The sequence below is a fragment of the Leguminivora glycinivorella genome, chromosome 5 (genome assembly GCF_023078275.1).
Source record: "Leguminivora glycinivorella isolate SPB_JAAS2020 chromosome 5, LegGlyc_1.1, whole genome shotgun sequence".
Classification (NCBI taxonomy): Eukaryota; Metazoa; Arthropoda; class Insecta; order Lepidoptera; family Tortricidae; genus Leguminivora; species Leguminivora glycinivorella.
The window spans coordinates 10,651,297-10,668,903 of record NC_062975.1 but is presented as its reverse complement, the minus strand read 5'-3'; positions in this window follow the sequence as shown (position 1 = coordinate 10,668,903).

Below are 17,607 nucleotides of genomic sequence, written 5' to 3'. Positions count from 1 at the left end.
GTTTACAAAGGCCCGGAATTCACTTCTCTGAAATATCCTACAAATTCTCATTTTAATGATGAGATTACAAGTGATGTGGTCCATATAAAACCAGTTTCAAAGAACAAACAAAAGAATAGATTTAGTCATAACAAATACAATGACAACAAACCAAGTGAATGGTCATATCAAAATAAATACCGGCCTAATAAAGCCAATAAGCCAAACGATTGGACTAAGGATGTCTCTCTGACGAGGTTTAAATCAGAGGAAGACTTGTTAGGCCTCAGAACTCACGATACATCACACCCTTCATATATTCCCTCGTACAAACCTTTTAATGATGTATCAGATGAATTTGATTACAAGAAGCTCGTAGAGAAATGGCGGCAGTCCTACTTGAAATCGAAATACAAGGAGTCGTTCCGTGATTTCGAGACATATGCGTCAGATGCGAAGCCCGTTCATGTGCCTATACCGAAGCCATACGCGGTAAGTCTTAGTAAATAATTGCTATCTGTTAATTTTGAAATAATTCGAATAGTTATCTCAGTCCAAGATTAAGTAAAAAATGGACAAAAACCATGTAGAGGAATGCGGATCGGAAAAGCTGGCAGCACGCGTCTCGCACTGATTTCCTCCGCTCTCGGGTAAACTGATGCGCGTGCAGAGAAATCATGAAACAAAACACACGGCAATTTCATCAGTCATGCCTTTGCTCGTGTTACTGTCTTGGGTGCAGGCTATAAAGTTAAATATTTACGACCATTAGATATATGCATATAGAGTCTATAAACCAATCAATTAATATAATTTATCACAGGACTTAAAATCGCGTGTAAGTACTAATGTGTAAAAATCGTGAAAGTTAAAATTAAAACGGACATTATTTCGACGACAACAACGTATAAGGTACAATCTGCAATTTTTTTTTCAGAAAATTGCACCTTACCCACCAACGTACAAGGTGCTATCTGCTACAAGAAAAAATCACAGATTGCGCTTTGTACGTTGTTGTCGTCGATTTATAGGTAGCGCATTAATGAAGTTTACGGATCTAACTAATTGGCAGTCATTTCATCGAGAGACATTTTTCAGACCCTGGTGCTATAAGAATGTCGTATCAAACCATTCTTTATTTGCCTGGTTGATTTTTTTAATTAATTGTACAAATATACCTAAAAGCGACCGATTGAATTCAATTTGTAATGTCTCAGATTCAGTTTTTTGTTTGTGCCTAATGAATCATACACTGTCTCGGGTTAAAAAAACTACTTTGTCCCCAACCCCATGTCAAAAATAAATACAGTTTTCTTTTCACTTCTTCTTTTTTCTTCTTCTATTCAATTCCAAAAGTCAGGCCGAGATCGAGATAAGCTACAGTTCTTTGATCAACCCTAATTGAAAGTGAAACGTAGGTTTGCAAGTAACTGACCAGAAGTAGAGGGATAATCAATGGTTTTGCATAATGGGCGCCTATTAGGTCTGTCGTCCGGCGTTACGGGACATTGGCTCTTCTAAGTTATACAGATTGCTTTCACTAGCGGTCAGATAATTAGAGTTTGCATAAAAGTTGATGGAATAAAATAATCGTGATTAAAAACCGGAACAAGGTTTTCTTCAGTTGTGGTCTAATTTGTGGCGATAAACTCATTTCTGTTTCGGATGGAGGCGATTTTAAATTTAGTAGGTTGGTACCCAAGTCCACGATATTGCGTTACCGTTCAAAATAACGTAAAAGTAGTTTTACCAAATCGTCATCCTCCTTGCGTTATCCCGGCATTTGCCACGACTCATGGAAGCCTGGGGTCCGCTGTGACAACTAATTCCAAGATTTGGCGTAGGCACTAGTTTTTACGAAAGCGACTGCCATCTGACCTTCCAATAACCCAAAGGGTAACTAGGCCTTATTGGAATTATAGTCCGGTTTCCTCTCGATGTTTTCCTTCACCGAAAAGCGACTGGCAAATATCAAATGACATTTCGCACATAAGTTCCGAAAAAGTCATTGGTACGAGCCGGGGTTCGAACCCGCAACCTCCGGATTGAAAGTCGCGCGCTCTTACCGCTAGGCCACCAGCGCAGATTTACCAAATATCATTCTGAAAACGATTTTATTGATATTATAATTTTACGAAAAATGATTTGCAAAATAATTGAAGTATCGCAGTTTTAAAGCAGGTTTTAAAATAATCTAAACCTAAACCTAAAAAAAATGTTTGGTCCAAAAAGCGGTTTACATTAGAACCGATTTCATAAGATACCTATTTTAGCGTAACAGTACAAAGTGAGATGTAGTTATCACATAAAAGGGAAAAGTATAAATGCAAATGAAATCAAGAATTGGGTCACCGCTCATAACATAACACAATCATATACATAAGATAGTAAGAGCTGAACAAAGTCATTATTCAACATCAATATTGTATCTGTCATCACGTTACAAACAAGAACAATATTGACGCAGCAGACATGTCATGAATAACGTTTTACGGGCATATTTGAGCACGGTGCAGTTTATTAGCAAACAATTATTGGCTCGCGTGCGGCTGAAAATGATAATGTAGCGATTTACATTTGCGCAGGAGTTTCCTCCATTCACGGCAATCTGTGGACATTATAAATAGATGCGTGTGCGTGTGATAGGATGCTAGTTTAAAATTTTCTAATATGCATGTAGGTAAATACGGAATTGAATGGAACTGCTTTTACTTTTCATAATGGTTATGGACTCTGTCCTTAGTATATTCTTCATAAAGATCTATTTGTACTCTGAGGTTACAAGTAAAATTTTGACTTTCTTCATCTACCTTATTGTATTCCATAAGGACTCTAACATAATTATATTTATTCTTATTCTTCTTGTTTCACGAGTAGGCTTAAGCGAATGATTTTATTTTCAAGTATACTACAACAATACTTAAAAAACAAAAATTACCACTTGTCTGAGGCGCGACACCGTTGACACAATTTTTGAATAGTACAAAAGACATCAACGCACTCGATCATTTATTTTGTCTACCTCTAACTGAAGCTCGTTTATTACATAAACGTTGTCAAGGGTGGATCCATCTTCGTACTCAGGGAAGGGGGGATTACGAGGAATTTGTATGACCCCCCTGGCATACACAATAATATTCATTCTACGACCCGGTGTAATATGTAAGTGTATTTCATCGGTATCGTATTATCCGATTCAAACGCAAAAAATCAAAAATAAAATATCCGAATCCACTACCTCTGAAGTTTCCTAATATTAGTTTAAAATACATTTAAATACTAATGCAAAATTTGACTCGCCGTCCTCCGCAGATCGAAGTGCCCCGGCCCGTGATCGTGCCCGTGCCGGAACCGTATCCGGTCCGGGTGCCGATACCCAAGCCGGTGGCCGTGCCGGTTATCAAAGAGCTGACGGTGCAGATCGAGAAACCCGTACCGTACCCGGTCTATAAAAAGGTCCCATACCCAGTGGAAAAACCCGTACCCGTGCCTGTTGTGAAGCAGGTCAGTGTTTTTATAATTAGGTTTTCATAAAAGTTTACCTTTAACCCTTAATTTGATTTACTCAATCTTCGACTCGCTTTTTGTATTTTTTTAAACCAGAATCGAATCTTCAATACTAGTGAGTGCCAGGGAGGTTTGGACTCACGGCCGGCGACCTTCCGTGTTTTCTGAAAAATTAAGGGTTTAACGCTTTTCAGAATTCGAAATGTAGTTTTTTTTAATCATATTATTCGGATGAAATATAGTCAATTTTGTTCTATTTTACTTTAATGATGTTAATTTACTACGATGGTTCACTAAGTTATTTAATTTCTTTTAAAACTTCGGTTACTTTGAGAGTTCGGAGGTATTAAAAAGAAAATGCTGGTAAGTAATATAAAATACCTACTTAAAACCATAATAAACATGATTAAAAGGTAAACTTTATTGAAAATGCCTAATTAGACCTGGACACTAGTATAAACTTTATTAAATATATTGTTTTCTGCTTGCATAGATAAGTGCTTATAGTTTAATTTAATAACATACAATGGGATGTGGGCCAATGCGAAGCATTAATAAATAAATTATTTATCAATATGCAAAATACTCATAATTTATTATATTTATCAGAACTGGACATGGGCGACGAACGTGGGTTTATAACTTTATATTCAGATGGATTGCGTTGTTGCCAGCTTTTTATATCCGAATCTATTATATATCTTATAGTCCGTATACATGTACTTATTACTCATATTATTAAAGTATATGCGAAGAACCGTGAGCTTGTTGTCTATACGTACCTAATATGTATGCATGTATACGTTAAACCAGTCGCAATCTGTCATTCGCGTTGATTGTCGTATTGTAGATCATCTCTGTTTAAATATCAATAAATCGTTACAAATAGTGTTCAAAACTAGTGTTTTCTTATATGCCCTAACAGGTTTTGGGCTCAGACAACTACAAACAATTGATTCTGTGAGTTTTGGACATAATTAAAGTGAAATATGTGTGAAGTAAACAACTCGATATAGACTAATCGTGGCGGAATGTCGCCGGCCGCCGCTGCCGCTGCTTGTTATGTAGAAAAAGTGAACTCGCCCTTGTTGTTTACATTCATTTCGCCGTACTTTTTTGATATTGTTTTTAAGTGAAAAAATAGTGTTGAAAAAACGCTATGGCTGCTACAATAAAGATTGACCCATTAACTGCAGATAATTATGATACGTGGAAGATACACATGAGAGCAATTTTGAAGAAAAATGATACGTATCAGGTACTATCGCGAAACCGGCAAAAACGGATTCTAAGTATGAAGAATGGATTAAAATGGACGGAAAGGCGGAATCTGATATTTTATTAGCCGTCAGTCCAAGTGAATTAGCAGCGTTAGACGGTTTGGAAACCTCCAATGCGATATGGGAAAAGTTAAAATCACTGTATCAATCCAGTGGACCTGCGCGAAAAGCCTCGTTGTTAAAGAAGCTTGTGTTGACGCGTATGCAAGAAGGCGACGACTTGCGTAAACACATTGCCGATTTTTTTGATGCGGTCAAGAAACTCAAGGAAATTGGGTTAGTGGTGATTGACGAATTGTTAGCGATATTGCTTTTGTACAGCCTACCAGATTCATTTGCTATGTTTCGTACTGCAATGGAATCGCGTGACGATCTGCCATCTACCGAAGTACTTAAAGTAAAGATTGTGGAAGACCATGAAGGTAGAAAAGGCGCAGCTGTACCTGATCAGGGAGCTATGTTCGTCAAGCGTGCTCCTAAGAAAAACTTTCAGAAGAATATCGTGCATGAACACTTCGCAAGCAACGACAAAAACAACGCAAATTGTTATCGTTGTGGACGCCGAGGGCATATAGCCAGAGAATGTAAAACTAAATTGTCTAATAAGGCGAAACAAAGTGCACAGCAGCAGGCAGGGCGATGTGATGATCGAGAGAGATATACGACAATGCTGAGTACAACCGAAGAGGCGATGTTGGGTGAACAGATAAATCCGACTTGGTGTATCGACAGTGGGTGCACAGGGCATATGTGCAACGACAAACACCTAATGCAAGGATTTACGCGACTGGAAAATGAACTAAATCTGGCAAATAATGAAAGTACGCAGATAACTGGGGTGGGCAAAGTTAGAATCCCAGTTAACACAGGCAGTGAAGAACGCCTAGTAGACATTCAGAAAGTGTTCTACGTGCCAGATTTACGTACAAGCCTTTTGTCAGTGGCAAAGATGACTGATCATGGATTTGAAGTGCATTTTCGAAAAGATGATGCTATTGTGATTGATGAAAACCAGAAGATTCATATGAAGGCCGACCGTGTAGGGAATTTGTATCACGTTAGAATGGGACAAGAGAACGTTAATAATGCGGAAGTGCTGAAGAAGCCGATTGATATGTGGCATGAGCGATTAGGCCACATTAATGAACGTGACTTAAAAGCTATGGCTAAGAATGATTTAGTACACGGTTTAACATTTGACGACAGTGAAAAATTGTCAGAATGTGAGATATGCATAAGTCAGAAACTGACATGTAAACCATTCCCGAAAGGAAGTGAAGATCGCACAACAGATTTACTGGAGATAATACACACAGATGTGTGCGGTCCAATGAGACATCCATCATTTGGACAGAAGAGATACTTCGTCACATTTATTGACGACAAATCTCGTTGGTGCGAAGTATACTTCATTGCAAACAAATCTGACGTCTTCGGAGTATTTAAAGAATATAAATCATACGTAGAGAAGTTGACTGGAAAGAAAATAAAGAATTTGCAATCTGATAATGGAAAAGAGTACGTGAATAAAGAATTCGATGATTTTCTGAAAAAGGAAGGAATCAAAAGAAGACTAACGGTGCCACACACACCACAGCAAAATGGCGTGTCAGAGAGAAAAAATAGAACGCTCATTGAGATGGCTCGTTGTATGATGCGTCAAGCTGGAAGTCCACCAAGTTTTTGGGCTGAAGCTGTGAATACCGCCAATTATATAAGAAACCGATGTCCCACTGCTGCACTAAAAGGTGAAATACCTTATACTGCATGGAAAGGCAAAAAGCCTACAGTAATGTATATGAATGTGTTTGGTGCAAAGGTTTATTACAAAGAGAAAGGGACACAAAAAGGTAAATTCGATAATAATTCGGAAGTTGGCATATTTATGGGATACGACAATCAATCTAAAGCCTACAGAGTACATAATCCCAGGAATAAGCGGATTGTTGTAACTAGAGATGTTAGTTTCATGAAGGAAACTGCATTTGACCATGAATATAAAGAAATTCTGGAGAATGAAGAGGAAGACAAGAAAATGACAATCGATTTAGAAAAAGAACAAGTAAAAGAGAGAGAAGAACAAGAGGAGAAAAGACCATATATTAGAATACGGAGAGATGAATCTAGAGTGAGAAAATCGCTTAAGAATATACATCAAAATATAGATACTGAAAATGAGAAAAGTAATGGGATGCTCTCCAGAAAAAGAAGTTCGACTGTATCATGGGAAAGGCTTATAGAACCAGCAAAAAGAGGAAAAGGAAGATCAAGACTTATACGTATGGAAAGAACTCCGAATGAGTATAACAAACACACGACAGAAGATGATTCAGAAGATGAAGAAGAGATCACACAAATGTTAGCAGGAACTGCAATAATTGAGCCAATATCCTGGGAAGAAGCGGAAATGACGAGTGATGCAATTGATTGGAGAAACGCATTAGAAGATGAATATTTAGCACAAATCAAAAATGAAACGTGGGATATAGTACCACGCCCAGATGATCGAAGAGTTATTGGCAACCGACTGGTATTCGCTAGTAAAACTACAGGGAAGAAAGTACGCCTTGTTGCTAAGGGCTGCTCTCAACGACCAGGGAGGATTTCCATGAAATATCATCCCCAGTTGTAAGATCTTCTTCAATACGATTAGTCGCTGCTTTGTCAGCGGAACTAGGACTAGAAATCCATCAAATGGACGTCGTGACAGCATACTTGAATGGCAAATTAGACGAAGATGTCTACATGGAAATGCCTGATCACATACATGATGTATTGAACAAGATACTGACAAAGAAAAAGATTGGAGCAAGCCAGAAAGTAATTCAAGATAAGAAAATTATAGAAGTAGCTAAGATGTGGAAGAAACAGATGAGTGAATGTGATGATACTGTGTGCTTGTTAAGAAAGTCTTTGTATGGTTTGCGTCAATCAGGTCTTCAGTGGCATAAAGAATTGGTAAGTCAATTAAAGTCTATAGGTTTTGAAGAAATGCCTCAAGATCCATGTTTGTTTGTCTCACAAAGAGATGAACAAATAATGCTGATTGCCGTTTATGTTGACGATATGATATTAGCCACGAATGATGACGAATGGTTGAAGTGTGTGAAAATGCAATTAAAAACCGCTTTTGATATTAAAGATTTAGGCAAGATTAGTACTTGTTTAGGTATTGAATTTGATCGAGATGATGAAAATAGGGTGTATCTGTGCCAAAAGATGTACTTGCAAAAGGTTTTAGATCGATTTGGTATGCAAGATTGTAAGCCTGCTATGACACCTATTGATAGTCTTGTAAAATTGAAGAAGCCTGAAAGTGTGAATAATGAAATTATGAAGCAATATCCTTATCAATGCTTAATAGGTGCGCTGATGTATTTAGCTGTATCGACAAGGCCCGATATTGCTTACGCTGTCAATTACCTGAGTCAGTTCAATACTAATTATGATGTTCAGCACTGGAAGGCAGCAAAGCGGGTGTTAAGATATCTGAAAGGCACGTTTGAGTATGGTTTGGTGTATGAGAGAACTGATTTACCGCTATTTGGTGTGGTTGATGCTGATTGGGGCTCAAATGCGATAGATCGTAAATCTTACTCTGGGTTTGCTTTCATTTTGGCTGGTGCGCCAGTGAGTTGGGAAGCACGTAAGCAAAAGACTATCGCTCTCTCGAGCACTGAGGCCGAATATATGGCACTTTCCGAAGCCACCAAAGAGGCTATGTATTTGCAGGATGTATTGAGGAACGTGGGGATGGAATGCAAGGTTGTGACATTGTTTAATGATAACCAGGGGGCGTTAAAGCTTGCTCATACAAGAAATTTTCACCCCCGCACCAAACATATTGACGTAAGGCACCACTTTATTCGAGATATGTGCGAAAAAGGTGTTATTTGTCTGAAGTATTTGTGTACAGAGGATATGCCAGCAGATGTGTTAACGAAGGGTTTGACTGCTATGAAACATCATGAATGCTTGCGTAATCTCGGTATGATATGTATGTAAATAATCAGATTCGCTCACTTCTTCGAGGGGAGGTATTAAAGTATATGCGAAGAACCGTGAGCTTGTTGTCTATACGTACCTAATATGTATGCATGTATACGTTAAACCAGTCGCAATCTGTCATTCGCGTTGATTGTCGTATTGTAGATCATCTCTGTTTAAATATCAATAAATCGTTACAAATAGTGTTCAAAACTAGTGTTTTCTTATATGCCCTAACACATATTATAAGCGAGATTTCTATCTTTGATACACAAGGTGCTCGCGAGGAACCCGCATAACTTGAACCACGCGTTTCTGAGGCCAAAAGAAAGAAAAAATGTAATATGAATTTTAAAAATTTTCGCGAAAAAAATTTTTTTTTTTACTTTTTTGGACGTATTTTCACATAAAAAGTAATTTTTATCCATAAAGTTGGCAATTATTGGTTACAGGCACAACCTGCGATCCCCGAATGCCTCTCAGGCTGAAGGGGAAAATTTATAAATCAGTTATCCGACCTGTCGTCCTGTATGGTATTGAGTGCTGGGCCACCAAGACGAATGATGAGAGAAGACTGCATGTGAATGAAATGAGAATGTTGCGATGGATGTGTGGTGTGACAAGACTGGATAGGATTCGGAATGAGTACATATATAAGAGGAAGCCTGAAAGTAGCGCCAGTGACAGAGAAATTGAGAGGAAGTAGATTAGCATGGTATGGGCATGTAATGCGGAGGGATGAAAGCAATGTTATAAAACGAGTGGTAAATATGAAAGTGGATGGATACAATGGTAGTGGAAGGCCTAAGAAAAGATGGATGGAATGTGTGAACAACGATATGAGAGTGAAAGGTATTAGTATGGAAATGACGGCTGATAGAGAGAAATGGAGGAAGATGATCTGCTGCGCCGACCCCAAATAATGGGAAAAGGGCAAGGGAATGATGATGATGATGATGAAAGTTGGCAATTAAAATGAGTTCCTTAATTTATTTTTCTAAAAACCAATTTTTTTGGAAGTTTTTCTTGTCACATTTTGACATCTATCAATGACTACTGTGAGACTATGCTCCACAATTGCGCATCAGCGCCGTTAAGAAGACCTTTTCTACTGAGTAACAATACGGAAATGTTTTTTTTTTTATTGGCAATAACTCTGAAAGTAGACGAAATCTAGAAAAGTTTATATGACATTTTAGTCTTAAAATGTGACCAAGAATATGCCGTTAAAGTTATATGGGTTCCTCGCGAGCACCTTGTATAATATAACAAATGTATATGTGCGATGTGTAAATAAATATGTAAATGCGTATTTATTGCTGCTTTTGCTTTAATTTGTATTTTTTTCCGAGCTAATAGTCACTGCTTTGACTAATTTTAACGTAATATACATCTAGTCTCTAATTAAGTACTTAATCAACAATGAACAATAACAGACTTCGTTCCCTGAACTATACTTAACGAGTGAACGTTTTTTACGTGTATCTTATCGAGATAGAAGCATAATGTCTTGTGTAAACTAGACGAGATTCTAGAATAGATAATTAATTAAAATATTTTTTACTGAAATGCATTTGAATGAATTATCTGATGGAAAAAACGTATAGCCTGGCTTACTTGCTGACATTCTCACAATAGTAAAAAGTTTCATAATTATCTACTAATGAGTATTACAAATGACAATCTTAAAGTTGGATATTAGGTATCTACAGAGTGGGTTCCGAATAAAGTGATTACATTTACTGGAATATATTCACTCCTGTCTCTTCAATAATTATGTTCAGCAGCACGAAACTAATTCGTGATCTTTTGTAACTTCATTAGAAATATATTTTAGTATAAAACATCTTTAAAAACTTAAAAATTTAACATACGGTTAATAGGTAGGGGTATATTTACGTTGCTTTTTATTTACCTGAGTATTTATACTTACATGTAACAATATATTTAGTATACATACTTATATGGATAAGCAATAGAATAGCTTTATTATTATATCCATTAATTCATCAAAGTAGGACATAGTAGGTATGTAATACCGGTGCAAATATTATTTTAAACAATAAACTGATGAAATTTTGACGGTTACTTAACCCATTTACAGGCGTGGCTATTAAAATAGATGCCAAATTGTCTTGGCATGATTGCATCATTTTAATTTTATTAAATGTCGAATACCCTACAATTAATGCAGGTGCCGGTTCCAGTAGTGAAGCCATACCCAGTACCCGTGCCGCACATAAGGCCAGTATTCCACCACACGCGGCCGCACGACGAGCTGGACGAGGCCGGTACGGACGACGAGGACGAATACCTGCCGCGCCCTGATGGGTACCGGACGAGTAAGAAAGTGCCGTATTCTAAGCGGCCTAAGAGGTGAGTCATAGAATATTCTATCACTTAACTTGTATTTAGGGTACCCGTTGCAGTAGTGGCCATATCCCGTACCCGTGCCGCACATAAGGCCAGTGTTCCACCACACGCGGCCTCATGACGAGCTGGACGAGGCCGGTACGGACGACGAGGACGAATACCTGCCGCGCCCTGATGGGTACCGGACGAGTAAGAAAGTGCCGTATTCTAAGCGGCCTAAGAGGTGATACATAGAATATTCTATCACTTAACTTGTATTTAGGGTAGCTGTTGCAGTAGTGTGTCATACCCAGTACCCGTTCCGCATATAAGGCCAGTATTCCACCACACGCGGGCGCACGACCAGCTGCACGGGTAGCATGGTCGCGCGATAGACGATAAAATATCAGGCCGTCCCTATCGCACTATCAGTAAGTGCGATAGGGACGACCAGATGTTTTATCATTTATCGCGCGACCATAATTGCCTGCCTGGACGAGGCCGGTACGGACGACGAGGACGAATACCTGCCGCGCCCTGATGGGCACCGGACGAGTAAGAAGGTGAGACACGAGTCACCAAACTTATATTTAGGTACCCGTTCCAGGAGGTCGCCATATCTAGTGTCCTTGCCGCACAGAAGGCTGGAGTTCCACCATAGGTAATACGTACTTGGTCGCACGATGTCTACAGAATGGCTGTAGACATCGCTCATCATCATGTTGGTGGCTCAGTTGGCAGAGCGCTGGAGTATCGATCCAGAGGCCGTGAGATCAAGTCTCACCCAAGGCAGACATTTTCCACTTTTAAATTTATTCTAAGCCTAGTGGCATCGATTGCAGACGTTTCTGTTAATCAGAAGTTAAAAATGTCTACAGAATGAGTAAGAAAGTGCCTTTGCCAATAACAACGATCTTCATGGATATGTCCAAGGCTTTCGATTGCGTCTCGCATAGTATACTATTAAATAAACTCTACCACTACGGCATACGAGGGAACTGCAATGACTGGCTACGGACGTACTTGACAGATAGGACACAAAGAACTGAAATTACGTCATACTGTCCGAAGACCAAATCCCTATCTAAAACATTGTCCAGCCAGTCAAATGTTAACATGGGAGTACCGCAGGGGAGCATACTTGGGCCGTTATTATTCCTAGTTTACATTAATGACCTCCCCAATGTCACACATAACAAGGTCCTTCTCTTTGCTGACGACTGCTCCGTCATTATTCCTGGTAACGACCCCGTAACTTACCAATTAGAGGCAAATGTAGTGTTTAATAATATTAACACCTGGTTGTTGAGAAACAAACTGAAAGCCAACATAAGTAAAACCAAATACATGGAATTCTACGCTCCCCAGAGTAACGCTAAAAACCTAATAATCAAACATAATCAGGAAGCCATTGAAAGCGTCGAAACTATAAAATTTCTCGGGGTAATGCTGGATTGCCATTGTGACTGGCGAGCGCATATTGAATATCTGGTCGATAAGCTGAACAGATTTGTGTTTGCTCTGCGTAGAATATCACAGGTGGTGTCCCAAGAATCTGCCCTCCTGGCGTTCCATGGTCACATTATGTCCAACCTTCGTTACGGGCTGATTTTGTGGGGTAACTCAACATATGCCCAAGAAGCGTTCCTCCTACAAAAAAAATGCGTTAGAGCAATCTGCGGTGCCAAAACAATGGATTCATGTAGACCGTTGTTCAAAAAATTAAAAATTCTTCCGTTACCAACGTTTCCGTTACATTTATGAAACATGTCTTTTTGTGAAAACTCATATCAGTCAATATAAAATCATGAAATCTAACCCTAGGTCAACTTCTAAATTCCATGGACTCAATATCAGTTATCCAGTCCACAACTCAGTTCATTTTGAAAAATCGATTCTTTTCATGTCTGTCAAAATCTTTAACAAGTCAAGGTTTCAAAACCAAATTATTTAAGTGGTGTTTACAAAAAATGTTCTATTCAGTTGGTGAACACTTTGTATCCACTAATATGTAATATTTTTTTTTATTATTATTATTGTATCCTATTATAATTACTTCTTTTGACATTATGAAAATTCTATATGAGCCACTTTTCTGTATGCATGACATTTACCTATCATTATTATGTTCTTTACAATTTTTATTTTCTTATTACGTATTTCAAATCTGACATTGCGATATCTACTTTCATTTTTAATTGGTTTAATGACATGCATATCGAGAGTCAAGAGTATTGTACGCCAAATTCTGGCAGATTGTGATGTTACAAAATACTAACCCTATCATCATTTATAACCACTCACATTCGAACAATAAATTGAATTGAATTGAATTGAATTGAATTTGCTAAGCAGCTTAAGAGGTGAGCCATAATTATTATATCACCTAACTTTTATTTAGGTACTCCAGTTCCAGTGGTAATGCAATACCAAATTCTTTTTTCTAAGCAGCCTAAGAGGTGAGTCATGAGTGCTGGGCGACAAAGGTGGAGGATGAAAGGAGATTGCACGTAGCGGAAATGAGAATGTTGAGATGGATGTGTGGAGTGACCAGAATGGATCGGATCAGGAATGAGTATATTAGGGGAAGTTTGAAAGTTGCGCCTATAACGGAAAAGATGAGGAGTGGCAGGTTGGCGTGGTACGGTCATGTAATGAGGAGGGATGAGTGTCATATAGGCAAAAGAATGTTGGAGATGAATGTTGATGGATGGAGAGGGAGGGGTAAACCCAAACAACGATGGATGGATTGTGTGAAAGAGGACATGAGAAAGAAAGATGTGAGTGTTGAGATGACGAAAGATAGGGGAGAATGGAAGAGAAAGACATGTTGTACCGACCCCACATAACGTGGGATAAGGGTAGGAGGAAGAGAGTTCCAAGGCACAACTTGGGTCTAGATTACCTATTTATACCATATCAACCGTTTAGGTTCCTATTCGTGTTAGTGTTTTAGTCACACCCTACCCAGTGGCCTTGCCACACATAGGTACATATCGTCATTACTTTGAAAAAATCTCGTAACTCACGCTGTTCCTCAAAGTTAAAACGCAATAAGTCTATATGTATTCCATACATACTTATTACAATTTTCTTTTCATTGACAGACGAAGATACAAGATTTTTTAAAAGTAGTGACGATATGTACCTCCATTATTTTTGTCACGATGTATTTGATGGATTAATCATAATCATAATCATTTTATTGGTAATAAATAAATTACATGTCAGTATTTCACATAAAATCGTAATAAATATAAATTATTAGTACAAGACTAGGAACTATTTTTGTAAAGAAAGAATTTTTAACTTCTGATTAGCAGAAACGTCTGCAATCGATGCCACTAGGCTTAGAATAAATTTAAAAGTGGAAAATGTCTGCCTTGGGCGCTGGAGTATCGATCCAGAGGCCGTGAGTTCAAGTCTCACCCAAGGCAGACATTTTCCACTTTTAAATTTATTTTAAAAGAAAGAATTGTTTATAATCATAGAACGTCTGCTCTATAAGCCAATTTTTAAGTTTGGTTTTAAATGTTGCTATATTAGTTAGATTACTGTCACAAATGGAAAGTGAATGCAATCACTGCGTTATCAATTATCAAAAAACGTAATAAGCCTCATTAACCGGTTTTCAGGAAACATTCGCTAATGGCACTGACATTGTATATCAATGCATAATTACAGCACTTTAAGCAATCTTTAACGTCGTGCGTGCGTTACATAATACCGGTGTTGTAATTCATGAAACATGCGAATGAAGTTCAAAGACTTCAGGTTGTGTTTTAACATTATGATTACTTTTGGCAACGTGCCTGAAGGCGCTGATTGTCGCAAAGACACGTGATATTATTGAGGGACTAAAATTTATCCTAGCGGCCACCATAACTAATTTGACTTCATAACATAAGATTTAACATAGAGAACCCTGCAGAATACCATAAAAATAAGGTGATGTGCAAAAAGTTCAATGCCTTGAACTATGTGCAACCCACACCTACTAATTCTAGGAATAGAGATCATTTATTGCAAATATTGCGGTAGGTAGGTACTAAACTATAATTTCCTGTGTTTCATTAATAGTACATTGTGCAACAAGGGAGGTAAGGGGGACATTATAGACGCGTGTTATTATTCACGACTGCCGCAGGCAGGAGTGAATAATAGACACAAGTCTTTAATGTCCTTACCTCCTGAGTTACACACAATGTTTTTCATCACATTTGAGAGAAAAGTACAGAGGAAACAGTCATAAGGCAAAAACCTTCAACCGGCGGCGTTGCGACCAGTAATGTATCTTGATCTACATTAGATTATTCATATTAAAGCCATTGTTTTTGATAACAAAACACTTTTTGAACGAAAGCAAACACGAAAATACTGCATATAAATTAAATTCAACGTTCAAAAAAGCATCATCATATAATTGAACTAAAATTTTACTTATTTTTCATTCATTTAAATATTTCGATCTGTTGTACTCTCCGTTTCTAGGCAACGGTGGGTGCCTCGCGTACACACGCGGTCAAGCGCGAGTAGAGAGCATATTGTCAGATTGTAAATTATAACAATCTATCTGAGTTAAATTTACGAAATAAATGCAAAACACACTGAAATAATTGTAAAACATTAATAAAATGCATTTTTCATACCGTATAATATATTTTATAGCTTAATAATAAAATTTTGGTTGTGCAATAAAAATACTCGGCAGATTGAAACATCCTTTGCCTGAAGTATTGTACGGATTGTATTAATTTTTAAAACAATCCATTAATTCCCTTGGGAATAAAATAGTACATTATGCTTCAGTACACGTAGACGCAATGATACCTTTAAACAGCAAATGTGATGAAAAAGTATTAATTGTGTCGCAATTATTACAATAATGAATTACGCGCATGTCGCGTTTGCTTGTACCTAATTAGATTACACGTGATATAGTCATTTTTGGTGTTCTAGATTGTAATGTGTTTAATATTCATACTACTGATGTGCCGACGGAAAGTTTCCAAAATTCTGAAAATTTCACATAGGAAAACTTCGGAAACTTTTCATACTTTGTATGGATGGAAAATTTCCATTTCATAAATTTAAATTCCTTTTTTTTTCGTGAAAGCTTCGTGAATTTTTCAAGAAATCTAAGATTTTTTTGGAAAGTTTCCGCAACTTGCACATCACTAATTCATACTACTTTTCCTATTGGTAGACTTCAAGTAGGTCACCAATAAAAAGGAATAGTTAACACCTTCGCTGCGGCAATTAACGTAACTCGTAATTAACCATACTTCGTAAGAAGTCTAAAAAGACCCCCACCGCAGTGAACGTGTTAAAAGTTATAGAAGGAAATGTCGCCCTCGAGCTTTCCTGTTTTTACCGAGAATAATATTTTTTACTTAATATTTTGAAAAAGCTTGGTAGCCGATTCTTGGTACATACCTACATAATTATGTATAGTGGGAAATTTTACATTAAAATCAAGCTCCAAAAAATTTGTTCTGTTTATGAAGTAGCAAATTTCCAGTAAAAACCAAACTTATTTACCTAAGTTCTTATTTTCATTTCTTTAAGCATTAAAGAATATGACGAAAACCAATTTCAGCCCGCGCTACCGCGACCGGCCGCGCAGGCCTCAGCGGGCCCCGTACCACGACCGCAACAGAAGACAGTGGCCGGAGCGGCGGCCGGCCAGGAGGCCCGCTGAGTTACATCCTTCGCCTTTTAGATCTCCCTACGATGATGAGTATGAACGCAGTGACTACTTCCTGCACTGCCAGAGAACTAGACTATGCTAGCTATTTTTATTTCTATGGATAGTATATGACATTTTAAGGGTAAAAGTACCTTATAATGATGCGAAACGCTTACGATATTATTCACGTTCAATATAACGAACATAAATGCCACAGACCGACCATATCTGACGTAAGCACCGATCGCCACAAGGTACCTTTTCTCGTGGAACGATAAGTACATTATTGTTCTGGAATTGTTTACTTTATTTTCTGAGAGGTGAGATTGATTGTCAAGTGATGATCAGACGTCGTATACAATTTTATACAAACCTTTTCTTGGTATAGATATCAATTAAAGATTTCTAACTTTTTATTCGTGTAATCCTAATAGTGATACCGAAATTGCTAAAAAATTTACGATGCCTGATTATGACCAAGCATTTTTTTTAATTTTAAAAGAATAGCCTTATATCAGATTTTTACCTACCGTCACCTGTAAAAATATGTAGTGTACGTAGAATATAAATTACTGTGCGGTTGTCGTACGGTCTATGTAAAAAACTTATTTTTGATATTCAGACTATGTGCCAATAAGTATATCTTTTTCTTAAAATTCTGTTAATTAGTTATTTAATTTGAACAAAGAATGAATAGCATTTTGTTATATTTGTATAGTAAATGTTAAGTGTTATAGATTGAGTAAATATTTGTAATAAATCATGTCGTTTTTTTTCACACGGAAAATATACCTAACAAAGGTAATTGAAAAT